Below are 18,812 nucleotides of genomic sequence, written 5' to 3' on the forward strand. Positions count from 1 at the left end.
GGGTGGCGTAAGCCACAAAACTATGGGCTAGGCTTGTAAATGCCCTCGGGCAGATAGCCTAGTATGAACCTATGAACCTATGAACCTATACAAGAAAATATCTTTTCATATTTCTACTCCACAAATATTTGTTACCGACTGTGATACAGAGAATACAGTCCAATAGCAGAAAACATAGACTGACAGATTAATATACTATGGAATTACCCTTAACCACTGCCCGCCAGATTAATAAACTATGTAATTACCCTTAACCACTGACTGCCAGATTAATAAACTATGGGATTACCCTTAACCACTAATGAGAAACTAAAAACATTGTTATTATTTTTATTATTATGACATATAGTAGAAAATAAGGTTTAGCAAAATGGTAAGACCACATCAAACCCATATAATAAGTTTAAAGGTGTAAATAAAAATAGGTAGACATGCTTAGCAAACTAAAATGTATAGTCTAAAATATATACATTTAGGAGTCCTGTACAAGACAAAAATGCGACTGCACACATGCTATAACTGGTTAAGAGTACTTGGAAGGTGCTGTGAATTGTCTAACACAGACAAAGAAACAAAACAATAATACATACTTGGAGATTCAGAAAAGAAAGAGGAAATAATGGGAAAGACATTGAGCCAAGGATGATACTAGAAAAAAATATACTTTACAAGGTCCCAAGAAATATAAAAAAATCCAAACCAAGTGGGTGAAAGCGCTTAATTAACCATGTTGGATATTAAATTGATGTTTTAATGGTATTGGAATGGTCAACAGTTTTTTTCTCGAGTTTAATAACACTATTTTAGCACTTTTGTTATTGTGAGTCATTGCATTTGGAAGGTGTTATTGGCGTCTCAAGATACCGTGGAATAGGCGTTCTTCATTTTTTGTTGTTTGTTCAGTAGTCGTTATTGAACGCCACTTGTTTATTTTTGGAGTTTTAAACCAAGAGAATAGAAACATGTAAAACAAGAAGCATCATATATAGGGACAGTGTGAAATATGTGTCATCATTAACCCCCCATTTCCCAATTTTCTACAAGGGTTTGGGGTGTGAAGTCAACTGTCACCATCTCCCTTGATTCAGTACCACTCTCCTACCCACTCATGCCTGACTGCTGCAAGTCGTCTGTCACACAATCCATGCATCTTTTTGCTAGAGGCCCTCATTTCCCTTCTTCTTGTCTTTCCCAAATCTTCTTGACTCGATTGTCTTCTGTTTTCCAGCACATGTGCCCAAACCAGCATAATCTGTTCTCTTTGAACTTCTCTGCAGTCGGAGCTGCGTGTGATTCTGCTTTGATATCTTCAGTTCTGCATCTGTCCCACAGTGTGCACCCTACCACCCATCTCAGGCACTTCATTTCCATCACCTCTAGCTTTCTCGACTGCTCTGCCTGCCTTTACTGCCAAGGATTCTTTACATACAGCAGTACTGAACACGCCACTTTTTGTACACCTTACATTTCTGCTTCTTTGTCATTCTTCTATCTCACAATACCCCCTGACACTATATGCCATTTAGCTGCAGCCAATCTCATTATTACTTTAACCTCCTCATTCAGGATTTACTTCCCCTCAGTCTTCCCTCCCAGATACTTGAAGCTGTTAACCTATTCCACTATTTCCCCTTCCATCTCAGTTCTCAGCTTCCTCTGATTTTCTCCATTTTCTTTCATTCAGTTTCATCTTGTGTGCCTTCAGTTTTGCATTCCATTTCATTCCACTCTCATTTGCTGAAGTCTCCCAAACCCCATGCTTATATTATCTGCACACATTTAATATTCTGTTCATCTGAAATTTTAAAATTATGATGAACAGAACACAACCAAATTTCACAGTCATTCACTCCAGTTAGCAGCCAGTAAACATATGCATGCTGTGAAATTCAGCTAGGAAGATAGTGTTATGTCTCCTTTCTATGGAAATTGGTTTGAAATCTCCTAGAAAGAAACTGGTAGAGATGTTTATTAATAAGTGCAAAAGATTTGTTATACTTATCCACCCTATGACACCATAGGGTTTGCAGATGGGAGATGAGTGGTGGAAACCAAAGAACAGAAAGCTGACCAACATCAGTTTAAATAATAGATATTACAGTGTGTGTGTGTGTGTGTGAGAGACAGACTGTTGGCCCTGAAACAGTGTTGTCTTAGCATATATATTTCTGTGCAGTTAATACAACTGTAATATCTGTTTTCTAACCAGGTAGGCCCACTGAACATTTAGTCTCTTTTCAGGGCAACCTGGGACTAATGTCTTGTTAAGTGACTTGCTCATGATCACATAGTAGGCGAATGAAGGCTGATGGAGTCAAATCCTGTACCACAGGAACTACACCTCACAGCCTTAATCCTCTGTGTCAACTGCCAACCTTTGTGCTGTCAGACTATTAAATAGGTTTGAAAGTATTTGGAAGTTCTGAAATAATTCTGCTAAAGTATTGGAATACAAAATTCTTATGTTTTATTTATGTCTTCCAGGTCTCCACAATCATCACTAAAGATGAAACAACTGCGATGAGGCATGTGCAGATACAGCTTCCTATCTCAGTACTGTGCACAACTTTGCTTCTTTTGAATGTGCATGTCTTTTTATTGGATTTATTGGGATTTTTCTATCTGTGAATCTTCCTCTAACTGAACACAAATGTACAGAAAAACTTTGCCAAGCATGATGAAAACAGTGGAGTTGAGTTATGGAGATGTATTCCTGTAAATTACATGAGAATGGAAACATTGTAAAGTGAGCTTTGTCTCATTTCTCACAATATTCATAACTAGTAATATTCTCTTTAATGCTCCAATGCAACAGTTTATATCAGTCTTATCTTGCAAGTTTGTGGAATTATCCCAAACAGCCCATTATACCAGAGTAACCTGTAGTATGTACAGTGCACATCACCCATCAAACATCCGCAACATTTAGCATCAGACACTTGCTGTATACTAAGTGGCATATGTTATGCAAGATTATTGCATGTCAGATGAACAGAAGGGATACACCAAATGGCAGTATTATCTAATGGTGATGATGTATAGTATTCACTGTTCTTGTGTTACACATCTTCTATAGTAGTATGCTTCAGGAGGTAGGCCTCATATGTAATCTGAACAGTAACAGCAGGTATTTCACCTTTACAAGTCACAGGTGCAAGAGCTTTGCTTTAAATGACAACTTTTAAGTCCCCTCCCTTAGAGTAATTTCGAAACTTGTTACTGCTAGTTAATCACCTGCATGTAGCTGTAAGAATATTTTAGCACAAATCTTTTGGGACTAACAGCCAAATACAAGCGTGTGCTAGTATAACTTAATAAGGAAGACATACAGCGTAAGGTGCGTTACTGCAGGACAGTAGCTGCCAACACATTTTCTGCAGTAGCCCACTTGGACAGATTTCTGGAATGACTGTGTATTCTGTCTTAAGTAAAAGAATGACAGAGTTGAGACTACACTATTGTGGACCACTATACTATGATTATTTAGAGAAACATGTTCTCCAAAGGTCTTAATGTTTTCTAAGTCTGTCCATACAAATATCAACCAGAGATACTTATTCTGCAGATGCAACCAAGCAGGCACCCACTTACAGAATGGGTGCTAATGCTTGCCAATAGAGGTTTTGCAACCATAAAATAATCGAAAACTATACACATCATGAAGTCTATCTGCCTAAAATTATCTTGGTTCCAAGTCTTAGAGAAAAATAGGTTCATATGCAAGAAAAATGTTCCTTCCTACCACTCTTAGTTCTAGTAATCTGGTAAATAACAATGTTTATTTCACTGAAGGAACACACTTTCTTTTCCATTCAGTTATATTTTCAAACATGAAAAAAAGATAATTTGCAAACTCCTGGGAGTAGAGGAACAGAGCCCTGACTATCACACAGATGACCTAGGTTTGTAAGGGTACTGGAAGATGTTGCCAGCGGCATAAAGAAATTATAGTGTTCACCTGCTCACATCTTCCTGGTGGAAGGGCAAAGAAGGGAAGGGAAGGGATGCAAATCTCCAAGGTGTGCATGTTTTCAGTGACTCCTGCGGGAGATCAGAGACTTCTTAAGAGCCATTAGCTTGTAATGGGGTGAGGCTGCTTGTGTGTATGTCTCTTACTGAACCTACCAAGTTCACAAAAACCACACTTTAGTTGATTAATGGCCAAATGCAAGAAGTGATTCAAGATTAAGGTAAAGGAAAATGGTTAGATTGGTGTTTGTGAATGGCGGAAAAACCTAATGGTTAGCAGGTATGGGAGGGGGGGGGAAGTGTAATGCTCTTTCTGTGATCTGAAGTTTGTTGTTGTTAGGGCCAAGCAAAAAAATTCACACAGAACAGCAAATACCAGTAGTTTGCAAAGGTGTATGCATACAAAAACATGAAATCTTCTAGTCATGAACTGCATGTGCAGTTCTGGAAAACAATGGGTCACCACTGTGTACTAGAGTTTACAGTGGGGACTAAAGGGAATCATTAAGCTCGCAGGCTATAATTTTTTTGTCCATTATCTCTGTGACCAAAAGCTTGTCCCCCCACCCTTTCTGCTCAGTCCATTAGCCCTTGCATTCCTGCAGGACATGAGAGTCCTATAGCCAACTTATTCCTCTTAAGTGAGAGAGCCAAGCAGCTGAGAGCAGAGTTGTCACATATCTGAGACTGGGTGGGGCAATAGATTTAAGGCCTTACCCCCTCTGTGTGTGTGCAGTACCTCTCTAGGGTTTTACATGCAATTGGCATCAGCAAGGAAATATCACTGAATTCCGCAAATGATGAAAACCCTCAAAACAACCTTGCTCCCCCCATAGCCAGTGCTCCTATGGGATTTCTGATCTCCACTGAGGATTCTATAATAGTGCCAGTTCCTCAATGGGACCAAATACTGGGTCATTTGTCCACTCTCTGTAACAACTGTTACAAACACAGTTGCACTGATTTCCCTACATGTAGTTGATACATCGCTCACTAAGTACTAACTGCTTAGTGCAGCTCTTTTCCCTGAATGCATTTGTTGTTATCGTAATAAAATCACACTTTGTGTGCATGCTGTACTCATCAAAGCAGCATGTTTTCCTTTCTCTGTGGAATGTGATCATGCAGTTTGTATACATAAGTAAATGGAGTCTGGATGGGGAGCAAAGGGCTCATATGGGAGATGCAGGGCACAACCCCGTGAAAAAAAATGTTTTATATTGAGTATGCTTTACTGAATTGTGGAGGTGGGTTTTGATCCTTCAACACCTACTATTTTGCCACTGGTTGATTTACATTGTTTTTCACAGTGGAACCCAGTTGCACTAACAGTACCACACATCCATTGTGCAAATGCAAAATGAAAACAAAGGAAATAGTTGAACATCCATTGCCGCACCTTAGAAATACAGTGTAACTTTCTTCCACCAAAAATGTGTGGCACTTGCATATATATTATATTTCATTGAAAAGTAAGCTGCTTTCAGTAGATGATAGAACAAAGAAAGCCAATAAACTGCTTTTCCATTTGCATACATATAGGCTAATGTGAAGTCTGTAATGGTCATTGGCTTTTATGATATCTACCCCTATTGCTTCTTGCCTAGTCCCTGTTACTTCACATGTCCCTGTCTTTTCAAATAAAAATGAATTAACATTTATTATTATTATTATTATTATTATTATTATTATTATTATTATTGATATTGCAAGTGTAGTTTCTGTTGCTGGTACCTAAATGCACCAGTCACAATTAACACATGTTGCTGACACTTCTTGTTTTCCTAATCCATCTGAAATTGCAAAATGCTGGCTGGGCAATGAAAGGTATGAGTATTTATTTCCTTACACAAATAAAATACACAGGCTAAATGATTCTTTCCTTATTCTCAGTGTTTAATTTTCAGGCTACCCATCACTTCACTTTCATTCATAACAAACAATAGCCACCTAAACATTTCTATTATTTATTGTCATATACAGAATCATTGCTAGTAACTGAAAGTAGGAGATTCAGGGTTGATATGAGGAAGAACGGTCCTAATGTAATTTCCTTTAGAAAGACAAAGCTAAACAATGCAGGCATTCTTGACTGATCACCATGAACTAAGGGTCTTGCAGGTCTCTCTCCTGCCTCACTTTCTGTTCCTTCTGCCTTCAGCCTATGGTTGCCTTTTCTGGCTGTGGCCTTACAGGTAAATAAAACAGACAAATCTACCAGATGTACAACATATCAACAGCAGTCATGCAAAGTTGGTGTACTTCTAGTTTAAAGCAGCAGACTTATTACCCTATTCTACTGCTGAGTTACTCAAACATTTATTATTCATTAATGAAATAAAGGCCATATCACTAATTAATATAAAAATAATGGCAAAACATGCAATGCATTTGATCTGATGTCAAGATTTCATCAGTTAGTATGTTAAAAGTTGCATTGGTGTTAATTATATAACACCGACTCTTTCATTAAGCTCAATTGAACATTTAAACAGTGATACAAAACATGAAAACAGCAAAACAGGACATTGTGCATTCACTTATATTGTCACTTTGAATAACACAGCAAAAATGTACACTACATTAATGAGTTTCTTTGAAAAACAAGTCTTATAATAAAAAATGTAAAAAAAATTCTAAATAAAGACAAAATATTTTTCAGCGCAACATAGACTCTCTTGAAAAACCTTCCCCTACTAGGAGATGAAAGATTCCACCAAGGAAACCTTCAGTCTCCTGTGGAAGTCAATGAATCTGTGTTTAAACTGGATCCAGTTTGTATATATATTGCAAACGGCAAATAACTGGGACTTTACCCCATGTGCATCTGCTCCTATTGAGAGACAGCCAGGTGGCACAAAAGTAGATGCCTTTTTGGAACATTGCATATTTTTGTTAAAAGTAATTGAATGTATTTGTATTGCTGTGTCTTTTATGAATGCACACAGTTTACTGACATATTTTTGTGTATTATTTATAGCTTTCCACTTGAGCTGGCTCTTAAGGCTTATGGTTTCATTTCATGTGACTGCATGCCTCACTATATCAGCTGCACTAGTTTCAGATTTTGCTAATAAACATGCAAAGTTTATTATGTAGAGAAAAATAAAAAAACTGAAGGAAGGATTTTGTGAAATTATTTCTGAACTTTCAAAAATGATAGCTAATGTATTACACAGACATTTAATAGATAAATATGTGAGTCATCATGAGCTCTGTTTTATGGTTACTCAGCTAGTATGTATCTCTAACAGGGGTGGAAACATTACATTACAAACAGACTTGTTCGGGTATGGAAGATTACACATCTTATTGCAGAACAATTGTCAGGGCTGATTGGAAATTATTATCTAAAAATCATTTCAAAGAAAAGGCAATTGGGAAAATGAATACGTTTCTGCATATTAAATATTGTTTTATCTGAAACCCACTATATTAAGATGTATTTTATCAACTTTATATTTTTAAATATGCTTCACTTTAATTGTGTTGTCACATGGGCTTTGTCTATCTATAAATTCATTTGTTGTTTTAGTTTGATTTTAAATATTTGAAGTGTTTGTAGCATGAAAACGTATGATGTTTATGTTATTTGAATAAACTGCTTTTTCACGTTTACCAAACCAGTTTGTTTTGTTGTACATTTTTTGAGTGAAAATAGAAAAAAAGACTGCAGTTTTCATAAATATACTAGAAGCTATATCTGTAAGTTTGAAGAGAAAACTCCTAAGTATTGAGAAGCTGCCAGAAGAAATAATTTATGAACAACTTTCAAGCTTACAAACACCTAGTTAGCCATAAACCGTGAGATAGTAGAAATATTTGACTGAGTCTTCAGAAAGATGGTTGCTGAATATCCAGCTTGGTATGTGGCTGAGTTTAGATAATTGGCCCATGATTATAATTATGGTAATACAGCAAATATTGAATGACAGTAATGTACATATCTGTTTGATAAAGAAAGTTGTTGACAGAAACTAATTTAACACAAGAAAATATCTTAAAGGTTGATATAGCAGATGAAGTAGAACAAGTTTACAAAATTTACAAGTGGTAGCATGCAACAATGTACAAAAGAAAAATGCACAGGGTGTTCCAATAGAATGGAAGACAGCAAAGCTAGTTCATGCTGGTTTTACTGGTTGTAAATGAAAAGTCTGAACAGGAATAATGGCATACATGTGATAAAATGTTGTAAACTGCAAGTATGCAATAACGTACGTGTGTGTGTGTGTGTGTATGTGTTTGTGTGTGTGTGTGTGTGTGTGTGTGTGTGTGTGTGTGTGTGTGTGTATGTGTTTGTGTACTAGGAAGACAAGAGTTGAAAAATGTTTAGTACTTAATTTCGATTAATGCCCATGCTGGGAAAAAGGAACACAGAAAATGCACAGCATGCATTATATTTATGCACCTTGCAAGGTGTAAATATCAGAAAAGTAAAGTCTTTTCTGTGGGAAAGGAAAGAAATTCTGTGAACTTCAAAGCTGATACTGGGAGTAATGCCTCTGTAATGAGTAACGTGAAGTTCAGATATGGATGCTAGTAACAAAGGGTTTCAATCAATAATTAATAGTGTAGAGAGAAATTATACAAGATAGTGTATAAAAACTGTGTGTCACTGATGTGAGAGTTAATTTTTCATGAAATTTCAAAAATGATAGCTAATGTATTACAGTCATTTAATAGATAAATATGTGAGTCATCATGAGCTCATGGTTACTCAGCTAGTATGTATCTCTGACAGGGGTGAAAACATTACATTACAAACAGACTTTGCATTTGATAATATATGGAAGTACTGGCTCAAGCTTGACATGAAAATAATGGCTAGAAAAATCCGTTAAAATGTGACAAAATTCAAACTCTATGCATTCAGAATCTGATGAACCTGAGGCTTTAGAAAACCTGATGTTATGTTGTCCTGTCTCGCCTCCTTGCTGGTAGGGATCAGAGCCGATCCTCGGCTCCGACTCAGCTGTATACTATAGCTCGAGAGCTTCTTACTGGCTTGAGGCTAGCCCCTATCCCAACATGCCTAGCAGTAGTTACCCAGATCTCATTTGCCGCTTGCAGCGTCGAGATTGCTTGTACTGGCTCAGGCCAAGTATTTTCTTCTTTTTGGCTTTTGACAAAGTTTTTTGAAGTTAAATAGCTTTTTTCTATTAGTATAGTCTGAGTGTGTTCTCCTTAGGCTAGTGCCTTTTGTAACCTTCCCGCTGCTGCCTTTTGTTGTTGTTCTTGTGGCCATCATTCTTTTCCCTCAGGCCTAATGCTTTCCTTGAACCTGTTTGACTTAGAGGGTTCTCTGTTCTTTTCTGTTAGCCCCGTCTTCGTTTAAAGGCTTGTTTTCCTTCCTTTTCCTTTTCTCCTTTATTATAGGAGCAGCTGTTTAAGTTAGAGGCTCTCCTGGGTAGGGGGAGTCATCATTTAACTTAGTGACTCTTCCCCTTCTCTCCTTTTTCTTAAAAAAAAAAAAAAAAAAGTTTTTGAATTTAAATAGTTTAGAGTTTAAAGTTTCCTTAGTTACTTTTGTCACTGTTGTTGGTGTTTTTTTTTTCCTTTACCTAGTATGTCTAAGGAACATAAGGAGTCAAAACCTTTGGGTTTTAAGAAGTGTGACTCGTGCTGCCAGAAGATGTCCCTTACGGATGGGTACATGAGCTGTGTCTATTGCTTAGGGGCTGTATACCTGCAGGACTCATGTTCTATATGTCATGCCTTTAGTTCTTGGGTCCTGCAGGAAAGAAAGAATAAGTTGATTTTATGAGGCTTGCTTAAGAGCCCTATTAATGTGGCTATTGAGGGTTCTCAGCCAGCAAAAAAACAAGATAAGTCACCTAAGCCATCATCTTCCTCAGCTCCAATCTCAGAGCCATCAAAGTCCAAGGATAAACACATGAGTCTGTCGGATCTGAGCATTGGTTCTGACAAACCACTTCCTCCAGCGGCTCCATCAGTAGTTTCAGAGCCAGTCAGGACTCTCAAGAGGAGCAGGACTCCCTCTCTGGAGCCGGTGAGGTCTGTTCCACAATTCCCACTGTTGCAGTCTGTGGCAGGCAGTCATCGGTCTTCCTCTCATTACTCTCGATCATCCAGGCTTTCGGATCATGATGTGGAGAGGGTGGTGGAGAGGCTTCTCAAGACACAGGCATTAGCTAAATTATTATCGTACCTAGCCCACAAGGATTTGACGCTGACTCCTCAGCCTGCACCGTTATCGATTCCTCCTCTGACTCCTTTGAGTTCAGTGCCAGAGTGCATGGATGTCATTGTGCTGGCACCGCCAGCTCAGAAGACCACCACTGGTCTATCAGTTCTGACCACCGCTCCAGTCTCCGTTATCTCTGTCTATCAAAGGATCTAAGGGCTGATGCTCTCTCACCAGCTCCGAGGGGGGAGTGGCATTGGACCCTTGTCCAACCCCACTCTCCCTCTCGGTGCTTCAGAGCAAGTGAGGTCTGCTCCTACATCAGCTTCGGAGCCATCTCCCTCAGTTAGGAGGAAGTCAATAGACTCTTTGTTGCCGGGACCACGGTGCCTTCGAGGTGATGAGGAGCATGCTGTCCCCGAGACTGCTCCACCCTCAGCTCCATTGGCTCCTACTATTTTAGTGCCTGAGTCTGCCTCTGATCCCCCTACCCCCCTAAGCATAGGGAACCCATGCTCCAGGATGCCCCATTGGGTGACCCCTCCTCTGAAACCTCCCCTGAGTATCCCTCAGAGGAGGTCCCTCAGAAGAGAAAATGCAAGAGGAAGCATTTGGACTCCCCTGAGTCCCTCACTTTGGACACAGACTTGGAGGACTCAGAAGGATCCCCACGATCCCCCTCTGAGGATGTCTCTTTTTCAGACATCCTGGAAATCCTTAGATAGAGAGGTGGCTGGAAATCACTTGCCCCTTCTGAGGATGAGTCTGTGTACCTGGATGCATTTGGTTCCCAACCCTCCACCTCTTGGGTGTCCCCTCCTTTTGACCCTCTACTGGCTTTGTTGAGTCAAAAGGCCTGGAGCTCCCCAGAGACTATGGAACCATTTCTGTGGAGGCCTAATAAATTCATAATTACTCCAGAGGATAGGTATTTTCTATCAAAGGGTATGCCTGTTGATGCCATGATGGTGGCGGCAGCCACCAAGAAAGAGTTAGCGGAGACTTCTTCTGTCCATCCACTGAACAAAGAGTCTCATACGATGGACAGGTATGGGAAGCATATTGTTGCTGAATTATTTGTCTCAGTTTACACGCCTTCAAAGGGATCTCTTGCAGGAACTAGGAGATACCCTACAGGATCCTACAGATGAAGGAGCTGTGAGCAAGGCGGCTTCACAACTTTGCTACCTTGACATCTATAGTTACATCCTCCATGTGGCTGATCTCCTACGCAGCAGATGGAGCGAATAGGGCAGCAGGCACAGGAGTTGCTTTGCACAGGCACTCCTGGATGTGCCTTTGTCAAATTGCAGAGTTCTTCAAGTCCTCCTTTACCAACACCCCCTTTGACGGCTCATCGCTGTTTGGGTCGCAGGTAAGAGACCCATACCAGGTGTGAATGAGATGGCAAAACTCTCTCTGCCATGGAAGTACACCCCCCCCAGACCTTACCCCAGGGGTCAGAAGAGCGGGAAGATGTGGTTCAGAAAATCCCAGGGAGTTTCACCTGACAAACGTGGAGACAGTTCCCCCAGGGGCAGAGGGGGAAACAACAATGGGAAGTGCCAACCCCATGGTGGGTGGGGGTCCGCAGAATCAGGCTGACAGAGATATCTTCTCTGGCAGGCCTTTCCAGCACTCCAAAAATGAGGGCCGACTGTCCACCTCTGGAGGCAGTCGGGGGCAGATTATCCAAGTACCCCAAAGCCTGGCAAACAATCATGGAAGATACCTGGATAATATCCAGGATTTACAAAATTCCCTTCTCCCAACCCCCCCAACAAATCAAAACGCAATCCCAGATGTTCCACCCAGTCTTCAGGATCAAGCAAACCTAGAGGTTCAAAGGTTGCTAGAAATAAGAGCCATCCAGGAAGTCCCCACAGACCAAATCGAGTCCGGCACTTACTCAAGGTTCTTTTTAGTTCCAATAAAGACAGGGGACTGGAAACCCATTTTCGATCTCAGCAAACTCAACAAATCAGTCAAAGAAAATGAAGTTCCAGATGGTAACACTGCAGCCCATTTTTCCCTTTCTGGGTCAGGACAACTGGATGTACTCTATCGATCTCCAGAATATGTACTACCATATAAAAATGAACAGGCAGTCCAGGAGGTACTTGCGGTTCTGGCTGGGAGCCAATCATTACCAGTTCAGAGCTCTGCCCTTTGGTCTCACCACAGCCCCCAAGGTGTTCACCAAATGTATGGCAGTAGTCACAGCTCACCTGAGGCATCTAGGATTCCGGGTGTTTCCATATCTAGACGACTGGCTCCTCACTGCCACCAACAAACATCAACTCATTGAGGCATGGGACTCCACTATTCACACCTGTACACAACTAGGCATCACTATAAACTACGAAAAGTCTGCCTTGTTGCCTTGTCAGTTGTTGTTGTTGTTTGTCTTTCAGCTTTTCCCAGTTAGGTGTTGCCACAGCGGAACTCCGGTCCGCTAATGATTGGCAGTAGATTTTTACAGTGCTGAGTTGCCAGCTCGACGCCCAACCTTCAACGAAGGCACGCCCATTCACACATGTCTTTCAGAATGCCACTCGACCGTGGGGAGGACATGCAGACTCCACACAGAAGGCAGTCCCCTCACTCTAGCCGAGAATGGAACAGGAGAACCTCTTGCTGTGAGGCAACAATGCTACCGCTGCACCACCGCGGATATAAGCCATATCTTATCCAGTGTCGATCCTTATTAATAGGTCTATAGCAGAACAACATGTCCCAGCAATATGTAAAATCACACACATTATCCCCTTACACAAAGGCGGAATTTCCACAGAGCTGACCAACTACAGACCAATCACCATTCTTTCTCCACTATCTAAACTCCTCAAAAGATGTATCAACTCCCAACTGATTCATTATCTTACCTTCAACCACCTTCCAGTAACATCAACATGGTTTTGAGCCCCATCACAGTACCACAACTGCACTCCTCAGTTTCACCAATACCATCAACCAACTCAGAAACAATGGTAAAATAGTCTCTGCAGTCTTTTTAGACATGTCCAAGGTCTTTGGGGTGGGAGACCATATCAAACTATTAAATACACTTTCCAAACTGAACCTCAGCCCCTCTGCACTTCAATGGTTCTGAAGCTACCTACAGGACCGCCAACAATCTGTAAAATGGCTTAAATGTCCTATCCCACCCTTCCTGTCACACTAGGAGTACCTCAAGGCTCAATTCTTGGGACGCTACTCAACTATTTTTACAAACAACCTCCATAGTGCTACCCCACTCGCTTCAACTATCCAGTATGCATATGATACAACACTTATATGCGACATTAATAACCTGCAACACCTACATTATATAACCCCAAAATCATTCTCGGATACCAAACTATGGCTCTCCAACCAACACTGCCTGAGTTCCCTTATACTTACCAGTTGGTTGGACCTTGGCTTTCCTACCTCTACCTTGCTGATATTTTGCACACTCATATACAGGTCCCTTTTTTCCCTACCAAGTTTAGTAATATTCTGACCTATATTGTCTGGTGGGTTATCACAAACGAGATCTGGGTAACTACCGCTAGGCATGTTGGGATAGGGCCTAGCCTCAAGCCAGTAAGAAGCTCTCAAGCTGTAGTATATGGCCAAGTCAGAGCCGAGGATTGGCTCTGAACCCATCCAGCAAGAAGTAAGGCGAGGTGAAGAACAACAAACATAGAATGTTATGGTGAGTACATAACTTCTTTTTTATAAACATCAGACTTTGTTTAATGAATTTATAAGTTAAATGGTAACTCCACAAAGAAAGTAATATATAATTGTCTAATCATTGAGCAAACACACAAAAGAGCACATACAAAAAAGCAAACTTTTTAGATCAAATATAAAAGGATAGAATAATTAAAAAAAATTTTTTGCAAGGAGGAAGCCCCCCCTGCACCCCCACACCCCTACTAATTTTAAACACCAACTTTATACTTATTTCCATTTATATTTATGTCATTGTTATACATCAGGTCACCACATGGTTGATTTTTTACTTCATACATTTATACACAAGATTTAGTCTGTTAGTTGAGACATTTGTGAATATTCATGTATTTTATTGTTCTTGTTAATGAGCTGATTCCTGTGGTCCAGTGGTCCAGGGTTTGATTCCTTTAACCTCCATTGCCTATGTGACTCTCAGCAAGACACTTATCCAGGCAGCTATCTTGGTCTGAGTCTGAAAAAGGTCAATGGATATCAGTGCTCTCCCCTGGTAAACTTCTTCTTCTTTTGGCTTTTCCCGGTTAGGGGTCGCCACAGTGGATCACCTGTCCACTCATGACTGGCAGTGAAGTTTGACGGTGTTGATTTGTCAGCCCGGTGCCCAGCCTTCCACAGAAGGCACACACACTCACGCATTCATGCCTATGGCCAATTTAGAGTATCCAATCCACCTACAGCATGTCTTTGGGATGTGGGAGGAAACCAGAGCCCCTGGAGGAAACCCACGCGACCACAGGGAGGACATGCAAACTCCGCACAGTAGGTACCCCAGCCGGCTCTCCCCTGGTAAACAAATTCAAATAAATTGATCATGTGATCTCAACATTTAGTATTTAACAATGTGATGCACCATACACTGATAAAGTTCCATTTTTTGGGTGGAACAAAAGTGCTTAGTATTAAAGTTTTGGTATTTATTTTGCCATTACACTCTTTTTGTTTTGAGTTTTATATACCAATTCCAAGATCACACAAGAGTGGGGGTAAGGGCAAATTCCCAAAACCTGCTGTATGGCAGTCTTGGAGACAAAGCAGCCATCTGGCTGAAAATGTAATCTGTAAGAGGATTTCCTCTTAACAGATATAAAAGAATACAAGGTCTAAGTAAAATGTCCTATGCAGACTGCCTCATGGCCCTATCCCTGTATTCTGTCTCCTACAGGCTCTTGAGGGGAGATCTATGCTTGGCATACAGGGCATTGTCAGGCCCCACACTAATGAGCATTCTGCATATCCACAAAACAAACAGCAATTTTTGCTTTCACTGAAGATGAGTGGAGTTTCAGTGTATTCTTTTGGTTTGATTCAGCAAACTAATAACTAGGCTGTTCTGCTACAAAGAAATTCTTACTATCTTACATGTTTTAGGCTCTATTTTAAGCTGAGATGTTTACTAGTCTATCACTCAGTGCTCCGGGTATCTTTGAGTTATAGTTCTCAATTAAAAATTTAGCACTGACTTTATCATTTTTACCTAGCCACTCTATTTAATGTTGAAAACAGTGGCCTGATTATTTTGGTGAAAATTCTGTTAGCTGGAAATTTCGTTGCTCTTCCGTTTGCCTACTGACTAACCTCTAGAGTGACTTTTTGAAGTAGTAGATGATGCAGAAGTTAATAGAAGCAAATATTTCAAGCAAAGTGTAGCAGACAGTAAATTCAAACAGAAGGATAGATATAATTGAATAATTTGTTTGTATGCGACAGTCTCATGGTTACATTAAAGGGAATAAAGAACACTAGACTTGTCCTTTAAAGGGACCACAGCTAATATTCATGTTCCAGCAGATATGAAAATGTCTTGTTTTTCAGACTCAGATTAATTCCTTAAGAACTAACCTGAATGTTGAAAGAAATATCACAAATCCTGTGAAATATTCAGAAAATACTCATGCTAATAATGATAGGACTACCAGGGCTGTGTAGAGATTAAAAATATCTTATGGGCCTTCAAAACTTCATTAACCAAGTAAAACAATACCTCTGCCTCAGTTACAAGATCTGTTTATTGCTTTCACGGAGGCCGCAGTTTTAAAAATAAGGTATAAATTACGTATCTACAAATATTTTGGATGATGTGTCTAAGAAATTCTGGCTGTAAATATTCATATTGAATATTTACATAAAGAGTTTAACTGTAGAAATGTGTTACAATGATTGCCCCATCTTGTACTTTATTAGTTACCAAAGGAATAAAGTAAAAGCTATCACAGAGGCTTGATCTTCAAATGTTATTGAGTTTAAATCATTCTTGGGTTTCCGTAATTATTCTTAACAGCTTATTACTAAATTTGGCAACCTTGTTAAACTCTGTATCATATGTTACTCAGCGATGTACTCTGGACATTGGGAAAAGAAAAGGGAACAGCATTTTAAAAACTGAAAAAAAATCACTGCTATCTGTTAATGTACTTCCTATTATTCCTCTGAGAGTGAGTTGAATTTCACCTATTATAGGTTCATAGGTTCATACTAGGCTATCTGCCCTAGGGCATTTATAAGCCTAGCCAGAGTGTGTATGGCTTTCGCCACCCATTTTAAATTAATTTTGCTATGCCCTTTTTCGAGGTTAGTATACTGTGCCTCTGTCTAACAGTGACACAGAAGTGATACCCGGGGTAAACCTACGATCTCCCATCCACTCATCAAGATTCCTCTTGAAGAGAGTCAATGAGGGACTCTGCCTAACCTGGACTGGGATTTTATTCCAGAGTGAAGGGAGCCTCTGGGTTATGAATCTGTCCCTCCAGCATGTCCTATTTATTTCAGTGCTGAGGTTTAAGTCCCTCGAGCGTAGCTCGATGGGATTTGGATTTTCTGAGGTGCAGCATGTCCATTAATTCCAGGTTGGACATGGCTTTATACGTCAGGCACAGATCGCCTCTGAGCAGGCGGTATGCCACTGAGTAGAGCTGGAGTTTCTTTAACCGGGCAGCATATGGCATCTGTTTGAGCCCCTTGATCCTCTTGGTGAGGTACTTTTGGGGTCTTTCCAGTTGCTGCAGGTGTCTGGTAAGGTACATCTCAAAGGGGCATTGTACTCAATTATGGGCCTAATGAGGGATGAGTAAAGAGGCACGATGACCTCCCCTGATCTAGATGTGAATCCCTTCATGATTAGGTGGGCTATATAAAATGTTTTTCTAACCACTTTGGCCACGTGGTTGTCAAATGAGAGATTGCTATCAACTTGGGTCCCCAGGTCCCTAATTACTTCTTCTGTACTTAATGGATTACCACCTATGTGGTAATTTGTGGGCACTTTGATTTGCCAAAGGGGATGACTATACACTTTTTGGCGTTTAGCTTGAGGCCATGGCTCTGGCACCAGTTGTCTGTTTCTATGAGGCCCTTTTGGAGGATGCTTGTGTCAGCTGGAGAGTCTATTATGGCCCAGTTTGCAGTCATCTGCGAACTTGGTCAGCCACAGTCCTTCCATGTTGGCCTGTACCTCCGAGAAATATATACCGAACAAGAGAGGTCCCAAGACTGAGCCTTGTGGGACGCCACTTGTAACTGCTTTGGAGTCTGACATGGCTCCAGCTATTCTAACCATGTGGGTTCTGTCCTTGAGCCAGTTTGCAACCCATCTAGTGACATAGGGGTTTATATTTAAGCTGGTGAGCTTATCTATAATGCCCGAGTGGGGTATTGTATCAAAGGCTTTTGCGAGGTCCAGGTAGGCTGTGTGGACCACCTTCCCCTTGTCAATGGCCTTGGTGACTGTTTCAAAGAAATCGACCAGGTTTAAGAGGCAGGATCTGCCCTTAACAAAGCCGAACTGAGTAGGATCCAGTGTCTGTAGGTCCCCAATATCTTTATTTATAAGGTCCATGATGATCTTTTCCATAGCTTTGCAGACCAAGCTAGTGAGACTTATGGGGCGATAGTTTCCAGGATCCGTTGAGGCACCACCTTTGTGGAGAGGGACCACTGTTGCTGTACGCCACTCTTTGGGTACATATCCTGTAGTAAGGCTGAGATTGAACAGTAGTTTTAGATTTGGGTTTAGCTCTTCTTGGAGTTCATGTAGGATGCAGCCTGGGACACCGTTTGGTCCCATTGATGCTGTGTTTCTTGCTTTGGAGAGGGCAGCTCTTACCTGAGCATCTGAGATGTTAGGGGGCAGCACTCTGCTGGGATAGATATTAGCCCTTTTGGTGGGGAGGGGGGGGAGAAGTTTGCGCTGAACCTGTCAGCTAGGATGTTGGCAATGTCTGTGGGTTCGGTGTATTTTTTGTCTTTTTGGACTAATTCTGAGCATATCTGGGAATTCCCACCCAGGTTCCTAACATAACTAAAGAAAGCCTTGTGATTATCCTTGGTGTCCTGTGCAATTTTTCTCTCGAAGCTGGCCTTAGACGATTTTATGAGTGCCCATAGTTTTTTGCTAATACTGATCAGAGATGCCTTCCCTTTTTGGGATTCTGCTCTGACATGTAGTAGCTTCCTCCTTCTATTGTATAGTTTGTTTATGGTTGGGGTCCACCAGACAGGACGTCTGCCTTTGGAGGATTGGGTCTTGGTTTTATTTGGGATTGCATGATCCATGCATTCCTGAAGGTGTTCATAGAATGCGTTTATAAAGGATTTTGTGGTCTGGGCCGTATTATCCACAGGCCCGGGGGCTTTGAAGGATTCCACCTCGGTTTTGAGGAGTGTGAAATTTGCTTTAGAGAAGTTTTTTACTGTGGTTTTCTGGGCATGGGGTGGGGTCGGGATGTGAATATCCAGTGAGATTAGTTTATGGTCTGATCTTACCAGTGAGGGATACACTTCTGGTCTGGAGCATAGAGTCCCCATGTTGGTGATGATCAGGTCCAGTATGTTTTCCCCTCTTGTGGGAGTGGTAACAAGTTGTTCCATAGCATTTGAGTTTATAAATTCTAGGAACCTTTGGGCTAGGGTGTTGGAGCTAGAGTAATGCTCCCAGTCTATGGTTGGGTAGTTG

At 40.8% G+C, this 18,812-nt stretch overlaps 1 protein-coding gene across 1 annotated transcript in view; it reads left to right on the forward strand.

The window, feature by feature from the left end:
- The window catches only part of LOC122808956 (calcium/calmodulin-dependent protein kinase type 1D-like), a 1,068,410-nt gene extending 1,060,818 nt beyond the window's left edge, over positions 1–7,592 (forward strand). The window contains exon 12 of the mRNA XM_044080114.1: positions 2,485–7,592. The gene's annotated coding sequence lies outside the window, so the exon portion shown is untranslated. The remainder of the gene's footprint in view (positions 1–2,484) is intronic.
- The last annotated feature ends 11,220 nt before the right edge of the window (positions 7,593–18,812 follow it).

Source organism: Protopterus annectens, chromosome 8.part0, assembly GCF_019279795.1.
Source record: "Protopterus annectens isolate FY-2018-M chromosome 8.part0, PAN1.0, whole genome shotgun sequence".
NCBI lineage: Eukaryota > Metazoa > Chordata > Ceratodontiformes > Protopteridae > Protopterus > Protopterus annectens.